Below are 10,422 nucleotides of genomic sequence, written 5' to 3' on the forward strand. Positions count from 1 at the left end.
GTGAGAAGTAACCAAAAGATTGTTGCTGTGGTACTTCAATTTGGAGAAGTTAAAGGAAATAAGTTGTTAACTATACAAATTTGTTAAAGTGCTTTTGAGAAGTACGTTAGCCCAAGGCAGGCTTATAGTTTGGTTGGCTTTGGACTTTGCTAAAACAAGTTATAATGTCTGCATTGAATCTATGGCCACCTTTTGCTTATGGACTGTAGCAATTGTAGCATTCACTAGTAAAGCCTAACACGTTAATTTGGTGTGGGATATATCATATAGGTATCAACTGTGGCAACAATTTGTTGGTGTGACTATTGCACTTCAAACCAGTTCACAGTTTAGCAGTGGAGACTATTTTCAAACTTTTCTTTAGTCTTATAGTCTGCTCTATATTTTAGTCAGTCAGTGACAGTAGTCAATTAGTTTATAATAATGATGACATTGAAGGTATGTTGGTATTTGTTAAACCTTAGATGTCATGTCATGTAGGTAATAAATATTATTAGATGTCATGTAATGTAGGTAGGCTAATAAATATTATTCATTTGTTCAAATAATAATAATATTTATTTGCATCAGACAAAGCTGTCCATATCCAAAACAACGAAATAATACACAAACTGCAAACATCGAACAACAACAACGAAAAACAACAAATAATACACAAACTGCAAATGCACAAAATCTCACTAAATATGCTATCAACTGTTACAAGTTTACAGACAATGGTACGGTAGTGTTACAAGTTAGAAGAACTGAAAGTATTCAGAACGATAAAAACAATCAGATGACATGGCAGCCATCAAAACTAAATAATAGAATACATAGAATTATTATACTGAAGACGGTAATTTGATTTACGATGGCAGTCGGACCTCATCAAGGAGGCAACAATAGAGTTAGACGATACTTCACATCTTCCAACAAAAGAAAAAACATATTTCCGAAGGAATGCATCAAATGTTATGATGTTGCACAAGACTTGATGTTCATTGTTCACGTACGCTATAATGTTAAGGCAAATTGTGTAAAATTTTAAATTCTATTGTGTAAAAATTGTAAAGTGTAAAAATTGTAAAAGTGTAAAATTCTAAAATTGTGTAAAATTCTAAATAAAGCAGAAATCCTGTTATTAGCAGAATGAAAACTAAGTGGATTACCCATATACTTTTTAATTGTTTTATTTATGTAAAATCTGTCACTTGTCTTAAATAAAACAGTTTTTATACCAGAAAATGCTTCACACATAAAACCTAGGCAAGGTATTGATGTCATAGGTAATTCTGTAGTTTTAACGTACTAATCATTCTTATACTTTTAGTACTATTTATGTATAACCATATACGGTAATGCATTTGACCATTAATTCATAAAATGGTTAACACTTGCTATGTACCCGGATGTACAACTGGATATAAATCAAGTAGCGAGGTTAAAACTTCTCTGTTCAAATTTCCCAATGATGTTGAACTGAGGAAAAATGGGTGCGAGCAATACCATGAAAAAATTGGAAGTTGATTGATTGATTTTGATATTCCAACTTCTTGCTTTGAACACATTTTGGAACACTCATGCAAGCCATGTTTTTCTGACACATGCTCTCAGTAAGTCAAAAAGTATGTTTACAGTATTTTTTGTTAATCTAAGTAACTGAAGTTACTTTGTTTTATTTCGTTTTGTTAATCGTAAACTAAAATTTTGACTTGTGCAGATAAAATTGATTTATCACATATATATCTTGATACAGCTTCGGTAGAGAGTTTGTCTTGTTAAACCATAGGCATACGAAGCCGAGCAACGTTATCAAGTTTAGCATATTTAAAGATTATTATATTTACAAAAACACAAAACTACGCAACAATTAAATATCGAACGTTTTCGACATCACAAGATGTCCTCTTCAGGAATAACATACATACAACTTTATGTATGTTATTCCTGAAGTTGTATGTATGTTATTCCTGAAGAGGACATCTTGTGATGTCAAAAACGTTCGATATTTAATTGTTGCGTAGTTTTGTGTTTTTGTAAATATAATAATTTTTAAATATGCTAAACTTGATAACGTTGCTCGGCTTCGTATGCCTATGGTTCAATATATATCTTGTTTAAATACACAAACCGTTTTATCGCATGAGATTCTTGAATACTAAACCATAACACAATTGGATAATCGCATGTATCATAAAAAATTTGACAATTGGACTATGCAATTATCCGGTTTTGTCTATTTTATATTGTAATCTAATATGCTTGTTTGCAATATAAAGAAATATGCTTGCTTATCAATTTTGCATGACTGTCATTTACATTAACTTCAGTGTTCTTGAAAGTTGCAATGTATTAACTCTTAAACATATGACACATTTTAAGACATTTTCCATGAATCAACTAGTCGAGGATTGGAATTTTATGCTGAGGATCACCCATCTTTTCTTGAAACCGCTCGATTTATCAAAATAGTGGAGAATTTGTGGAAAGTGATGTTTGTGAAACATCAGTTTAAAGGTTAGAGCAACTTCACATATTATATAACATTTTGCTGCAAAGGCACACATGAAGAAGTATATTTGTTTATTCTTAATTGTTTAATTATTTGTGGAGACTGAAGCTTTCTGGCATGTTACCTCCAAAATTTGTATGACTGATTACAAAGAAAAAATATACATATTAGAACACATTATCTTCATAAAGTACTGTCATTACCCAAAGATTATGCTTATGCCGAAATTAGTTGAAGCTTCTTAGATAGATACTACATTTACTCAATGTTTCAGGTAATAAAATACAAGATGATGCTGTCTTTACTTCAACAAGAAGCTTTGCTAGCTGGAGCCAAATTGTCATCCTTAAATTTCCCAGCAATTACAGCAACAAAAGTTGCATTGTCAGTAACTTGGCTGGTTGATTTTTTTAGGATTGTGACATTAGATGACCTATCCACATCTGACATGAATGTGGCATACTATGTTGCTGGGTATATTGACAGAAGCATTTGTCCTCGTAGGAAATGTAATGCTTGCAAGGAACTTCTTGTTGCCGGTCAAGATGACACTTTAGTGGAAGAAAGCAATGAGTGTTGCAAGCTTCTTGCTTTAGCTGATCGTGGTGGTTTATCCAAGCCAACAGAACTATGTTTTATTGTAACCTCTCTTGCAGTGCACCATTATTATGCTGTGTTATTAGAGTGTTAGAGTGGAAAATTAAAAGGAATTTAAAAGGAGGACTGTTTACTATTGGAAATCAACGTAATATTTTTGTTTCCGCTCTCACGGAATGCGCATTGTCTCAGTTTAATTACCTTCTTGTCATCGTATCTTTAAAGTGTGATTCTGGTCATGCAAGCTTTAAAATGATTGTAGAAACTGCTTTCAATTGTGTCGCAAAGAATGAACTTAACGTTTTGAAGACATTAAAAAAGATTTGGTTGCCAGTTCATCGCGAAAAATTCAAAAACTACCTTCAAAAAACTAACTGTAAGCAATCATTAAATATATATTGAGAAGAGGTTGCTTGGTTATAGAAGAACCATATTTATTATACATTGTGTAATTGTTTATTTATGTTATGTACATGACAATGTTTGATATGTGAATATTGTTTACAATGCTCTGGTATGTGAAATGTATGCAACATAGCTTTATATAGCCTGTAGCATACAATATGCATAGGCCTATGTCAGTTTATTAATAAATGTCATATAAGCGTTTTGATACATTTATTACTTTATTAGAACGTTGTTGCCATTCTTTAGTGACAATACATTCATATGTTCAAAATTGATGGTGCTGTTCGATGCGACTGCGTATCTACTTAAATTGTGCAGTGACCCTTCTAGTGTTGGCGGATAAGCGGAGTTTCGCGTCCCGTAATATAAAGTCCCTATGCTGCAGCGTAGCACTCTAGAAATGACGTCAGACTGCAAATAATCAGAGCTGCCCGGCGCTTCTGAAAGCGATACAAAAACAAAAATTTTGCAACTAACTTTAATTGAGTAGTTACTCTCAAACTAATGCATACCTTTTCATTTAAGATAAATTGATGCCTAAAATTGTCAATGTAACTTTTTGAGCAGTAGAAATTTCAATTATTTTCATAAAAAAGTAATTAATTATTGACAACCCTGGTAACTCTTGGACTGCGGTCACTCCTGGACCGTTACGGTAGCCACTTTAACAAGTCGAAATTCTGCCACTGAAATTGACTAGAATGAAACCGCCAACCAATCATAAGCTGCGGTTTAAGTGACGTAAAAAATGGCGAAAAGAAGATCATAGAAAGCAAGTTAAGTGGTGGATTTTTTGTCAGATGGTTGGCTTAGGGGTTAGGGTTAGGGCTAGAAAGTAGTCATTTCATTGACGCGTGTTCGATTCTCACCTCTGCTATTGCTCTTTTTCTTCTGTAATTTCCAAATAAAGTTCAAAACAAGCATTAACTCTCTGAATGAGTGCTATAAGGGTCACAATTGGACGGTGGCCTCTTATAACACGTTCTGATTGGTTGGTGGTTGCATTGTAGTCAATTTCAGTGGCAGAATTTCGACTTGTTAAAGTGGCTACCGACCGTTACACCGGCAACGCATTTCAGTCTTGTCATACAAATTACAGACACTATGTACAAAAAAGCAGTTGATATAGTCGGCACACTCAGTCCACCTTTATTCAAATTATATAGGAACTCTGATGACACCTCATTACCATCTTCATCATCGATGATGGTTTATTGCAATATTTACTTACTTGACGTTTTTGTCAACAATCTCTCAAACCACAATTCCGAGTGATTCCACAGGATTCCAATGCTGTTACAATTCAGTTATAACATTTGGAAATAACGCGTTGCGATACGTCGAAAATACGTAGATCATGCGCAATGAAATTTTGTCATTAAGTAAATCTTTTTCCAAGTGGACCCAGCGCGTACGAAGCTGATAGATATGTCAGACGTTTAACACAAAGCAAAAGCCAAATTTACAAATTAGTAATCAATTTGTACTCACATGAAGCAATCTCTTTCAAGCTGCTTATAAGATTCTACAAATCTCGACTTACTAAATACTGTAAGTCCGAACTGGCTTACAAAGCGCTGTCACAAACCAAGTTCACAAATGAACAGAACTCTTGCCCCACATTTGGCTACAAACTGTATGATGATATTTCAGGCACAAGCGCGCTTATTTCAGATAATTTTTTACGTGTTTTTAAATTCCCAAGTCACAATAAAAAAGCAACAAATCGAAAGCAATATTTTCGATGAAATCATGGAATGTTGTTTCTGTACGCAATAAACTAAATCCCTAGGGGCTATGATTTCAGCAAATTTTTACCTCACAAAAGCTTGGAACCGCCATGTTTTGCAAGGACGTATGAAATCACCAAAATATTTCCCAAACAAAGTGTTTTGTCTATATTGTTTCAAACCAAGAAACTTTCCAGTCAATTAATTGCAGTTGATGAATCGTCAGGAAAAAGCTGCTATGCTGCCAAAAAGGGCATTTATCAATATATCGCCATTCGTAAGCACGTGAACTTCAAAGAACCTAGGCAGAGTAGAAAAAATATCTTACACAATAGATGCAGTAGGTGCACAATATTATGTTTCGTCGCAGACTTCTTTCAGACAGTTTTGCTTTACAAGTTAGACGAAAAATTGGCAAAAATGACAACAATTCTGTAATTTGACCTTAAAATATAATATTGTGACCTCAAATTGTGTTGGAGTAACACTATTGAACTCGTCATCCTCAAAAACCCTAATATGGATTCCAAGATTATGTTTCTAGCTTCTCTAGAAGTCATATTAGCCAGGACTCAAGTTAATCATTCAGACTCAAGTTACAAACCCCGAGCATGGGAGGTTCCACTCCTTAACTTAAGGAGTCTATGACATAACTTCATCAATGTAAAAAATCGTCATAAGTGCGTCGTGAGCATCGATTTCTTCTCGGTGTGTCGCTTCGAAACTTATGAAATATTTATTTTCTTTAGAAAACGCAATATACCAAAAATTCAAATAGAATTTTTAGAAGAATTTTAGGGGTTTTTGACCGCTTGAAAGACACTTAAAAATGGGCCACCAAAACGAAAAGATTGAGAACCACTGACTTAGAGACTTCTTTTACAAACAAGAAAAATATTTTTATCGGATATTGCGCCATATTGCTTGGCCCATGGCGACCTTTATACACAGGCCATGAAGACATGTAGCTTAAAATTTGACTGAAGGCCGATCTGTTATTAGCCTAAATCGCTAGGAAAAGTTGATAGTCTGAGTATTAATAAATAAATATAGTTTTTGTTTAATTTTGAGTTACTTTAGTGCTATTGTCACCATTCAAATGACGTCCTAGATTTTGGCACTTGTGGTGAAAATCTAAAAAACGTCTGGCAACACTGGTAATTGGAAAAGAATTGTTATTTTTTCAACGTAAAATTAAGAATTTTGCAGTGATTTGAGATTCAGTGATAACACTTTGGCATTTGGATTGTCAAAACTATCGTTTCAAAGAAATATGAAGTAAATTTAGCTGACAGTTCAAAATTGAAATTACACTGGCCTTCAGTCAGGCCTCCAGTTTGCACGTTGTCAAGGCCTGTATAATTATACAGATCACTATGGTTTGACCCAAGGTTGTGTATCGTAAGAATATCTCGTGTCCGGGATCGGAACCGGCAAAAAGAACGACTCTGACGTCAGATTGCACCAAAAATGAACTATATAAAACTTATCTTACTTCCAACATATTCTTCATAACGTTTAGTTGCGCAATCTGTTATTGTAAAATCTGGTTTTAGAAAGTTCCTGGGTAGGCCTACGTGACATTTTGAAACTTCTTTGACTTGTTGACCAGAAGAATAAATTCTTGTGATGTATTATTACCTTTGTCTCTGGAAGCTTCTAGTCCAAGCAGACCTCTTATAAATAGCTGCGTGATTAGATTACAATTGTTACAGAATTTGATTTTTTTATGTGTTGGAAGTGGTGAACCTTCGTCAGTTCAAGAATTTTCATCTATCATCTTACAAGTAGAACTATTTGACCATTTATTTGACTATTTACGTTTGTTATCCCAATTATCTACGTCAGCAATCTTTATAAGTTCTCTTTACGTGTATAAACTAGAAAGAACTGTGACAGCCTGCAATAACAATTAAAATTGTTCTTACCTTAGTTATTGGGATTATTGCAAACAACATTTGAAGTATGTTTGAAAACGAAGTTTTGTGTGACAGGAATGGAGGAACCACGTGGGCCTCCTAGGCCTAGGCCCACCAACTTTATTTTCTGGGTGGGCTAGGCCCACCCACTTTTGAAAGCTAAATTTCTTTGAAAAGGTAGTGAAAATGCCAAATCAGAGAGGGAGTTCCCAAAAAAGGTCTTCACTCATTTGATACACACTAGTTTGATTATCTTTAATAGCTCAATGATGAAATCCAATCTTTAAACTTTTCTGTTGGCCCACTATTGATGGGCAGCACGTGCTGGTGCGGTTGCGTGTGACTGGTGGAGCAATCTATCAATCAATATAATTATTCTTTTTGGTCTCTATGGTTAAAACAATGACAGGCTATCATTACATATGCACGAACTGTATAATGCTGCAGATTTATTACTCCGATGTGGTATTATAACTGTGTGTGTATTTTTGCCTTTTTATTTGTGTGTACATCGTCATATTTTGTACAACGCTATAGACCAATTTTGTAAAAAAAATTGGCCAAATCGGGCCAAAAATAGAACATTTTCTCTTGTTGGCACGAAAGGCAATCATGAAAACACAATGTATAAACGATTTCAAGTGTTAGGAATGCAACAATGTGGTTGGGGGTCTGGGGGGCGAAGCCCCCCAGAAGTTGGATTGACTTTGACTGCTGCGCCTCTGGGCCCACCTACTTTTAAAATGGTTCCTCCATCCCTATTTGTGTCATCGCAAACGAAAAATTTCAAAAAATTTAAGAAGGATTATTTGTTTTGAACAAACCTAGTCACTTGACAAGAAATTGTAACTTAATCGTTACTTTTGATGTTCTTCTTCGGCAGCTCATGGTAGTCACTGGAGTTATAACAGAAGGAAAGCAAACAAGGAAACTATAAGTAGCCTACCGTAATCAAATATTCGGTGAGCAAGTGATTTATGATTGCGCAACCATCGACTGAGACAAAGTGACAACCAATAGTTCTGAAAATATAGATTAGTGACTTATTTAGTGATCGCAAAAGCTGGGATGAAGATTATAGGTAAGATACAGGCTAGTCAGCCATCGTTACTTTGGCCATCGCAAACTCGTTTACAATTGACTGTTTCAGTTCGGTTTCTTTTTTACATCACCACGATAGCAGCAAGTAGGTTACTATAGTAGCCTAATGATGAAAGGAAAAGGGGGGTTGTTATAATATCTCGACTACCTGGTTAAGTCGACACGATTCTGTGCTTCACTGCGTAGTCTGTCAACAAAGCAAGCTCTAGTAATTTCTCATACTTTGATGATGTTTTCCAGCTTCGTATCAGCTTGGTAGGCTATTATCGATCTCTACTTCCAACAAGCCATAAGCTAAGGTGGGCAGTAACTAGTTACAAAAGTAACTGGTTACTATAACTAGTTACTTTTTGAGTAACTGTAACGGTAACTTCGTTACTATTTTCCAAAAGTAACGAAACGCGGTAGCTAGTTCCTATTTTAGCACTTTTTCAACAGTTACAGTTACCAGTTACTTTTGCATTGAAATTTCAGTTTCTAATTGCCGTTTATTTCTCTGCACGTGTTTGTGTCTTGCTTTGTGCGTGTTTGCTGCGCTTTGCGCAATAATGCATTTTTCTCGCAAATCACTTGCGACTGCATTCCACCCACAGTTTAGACTTATCTGTGTTTAATGGCTGACAATTAAGACCAAAAAAAAAAACAGAGCATGCTTCATTCAATTGAAGAAGCAAACTGCTCTGCTGAAGAGGGGAGTAGCAGCGACACTAAAGTGGATGGTGGTAGAGCAACAGAGGACTTTTTCGCACCACTTTACGCAAAAACCAAGAAAAGAAAGGAATGCGTGTTGAATCTGTTACAGGAGTATTTGGAAGCGGACTCTAAGCCCAAGTTAAGTGGATCCAGATTCACAAGCGGACCGATGAAAACACTGTTTTAAAAACATAACACTCCCATTCCGTCAAGTGCTGCAGTGGAAATATTGTTTTCATTGCAGCACTTGTTCATCACCAGACTTTATTCGCTCGTCCCCGATGCCGACACACACCCCATCGGCCTGACACTATACCAAGACAGGCATGGGTGTGCCTCAACCGTCTCCGTACAGGCGTCGAGCTTTTCCACTCAACCATATGCACCAATGGGAAATGATCTCTTACTCCTTCTGTGAATGTGGTGGCGAGGAACAGACCGCAGACCACATCATTGATTGATTAAATCTTTATCCTCGGACTGGGAAAGCTTCTTGCAGAGCTTAATCCTGGCAGTTTCGCATACTTGTAGAATGTAGACTAAAGGCTTTAAATCACTGACACAGGCCTGGTCACCGAGATTGACAGAGTGAAGTTTCCGATTGTTGAAGTCTTGTTGCCGAGGAACTATTCCATCTATTATATGCCGCTAAATGGAGAGCAGTCCTTAACGTGCGTTGCTCAAGCGCACGCCCTGGGAGTCGAACCAGCGCCGCTTGATCTTGAAGCTTCTTCATTCCAGAAGTGATGCGCTAACCAATTGAACTATCGGGGAGGACATCATCAATGACTGTACCATCTTCAAGCCACCTAACAGAGTGGAAGGTCTGCTTGTCATGGATGATGAAACCAAAGACTGGCTGCTCTCTAGTAGCCTTCCAGTGTAGTGCGGAAACATCGTGAATCTGGGGCGGTAAAAGGATAGACCGTCGGCCTCAGATGCTCACACGGCGACGACGATTGGGCAAGAACATTTTAAAGCCCCAAAGGGCAGACCTAAGTGACTAGCACTTTGAAATGCTCGTATTTCTCAAAGGAAATAAACATATAAGCCACTGAGTATTTTTTTAAAAATAAAACATTCAGTTCAGTTCAGTTTTTTTTTATATCTGACCATCATATCAAAAACAATACACGTCAACATAGCAAAGGTCAAGAAAAAGGTAGAAGCGACAATGTTGGTTTTGTACTTGTGCAGTTATGTTAGCATGGATGGCTCTAAATCTAACACTATCTATCAAACATTGCGGTTAAACTGGACTTGCATGCAAAGCTGGCCAGGTGCAGATTTTTTTTGTTCAGATTTGTGAGTAACTGAAAGTAACTAGTAACGGTAACTAGTTACTTTTTGAAATCGGTAACTGTAACGGTAACTCAGTTACTATTTTGGCCAAGTAACTGTAACTCAGTTCCTTTTGAAAGTAACTTTGCTCACCTTTGGCCATCAGCACTATCACAAGTTGCAATTGCCATGTTTTGCT

At 36.2% G+C, this 10,422-nt stretch overlaps 1 long non-coding RNA gene across 1 annotated transcript; it reads left to right on the top strand.

Moving 5' to 3' along the window:
- The first annotated feature begins 1,358 nt into the window (after window positions 1-1,358).
- Window positions 1,359-3,764, top strand: LOC145780069 (uncharacterized). Its single transcript, XR_014290594.1, has 3 exons — window positions 1,359-1,595; window positions 2,365-2,499; window positions 2,769-3,764. It is a non-coding gene; the product is annotated as an uncharacterized LOC145780069 (long non-coding RNA).
- The last annotated feature ends 6,658 nt before the right edge of the window (window positions 3,765-10,422 follow it).

Source organism: Aplidium turbinatum, chromosome 11, assembly GCF_918807975.1.
Source record: "Aplidium turbinatum chromosome 11, kaAplTurb1.1, whole genome shotgun sequence".
In the NCBI taxonomy this organism is placed as follows: domain Eukaryota; kingdom Metazoa; phylum Chordata; class Ascidiacea; order Aplousobranchia; family Polyclinidae; genus Aplidium; species Aplidium turbinatum.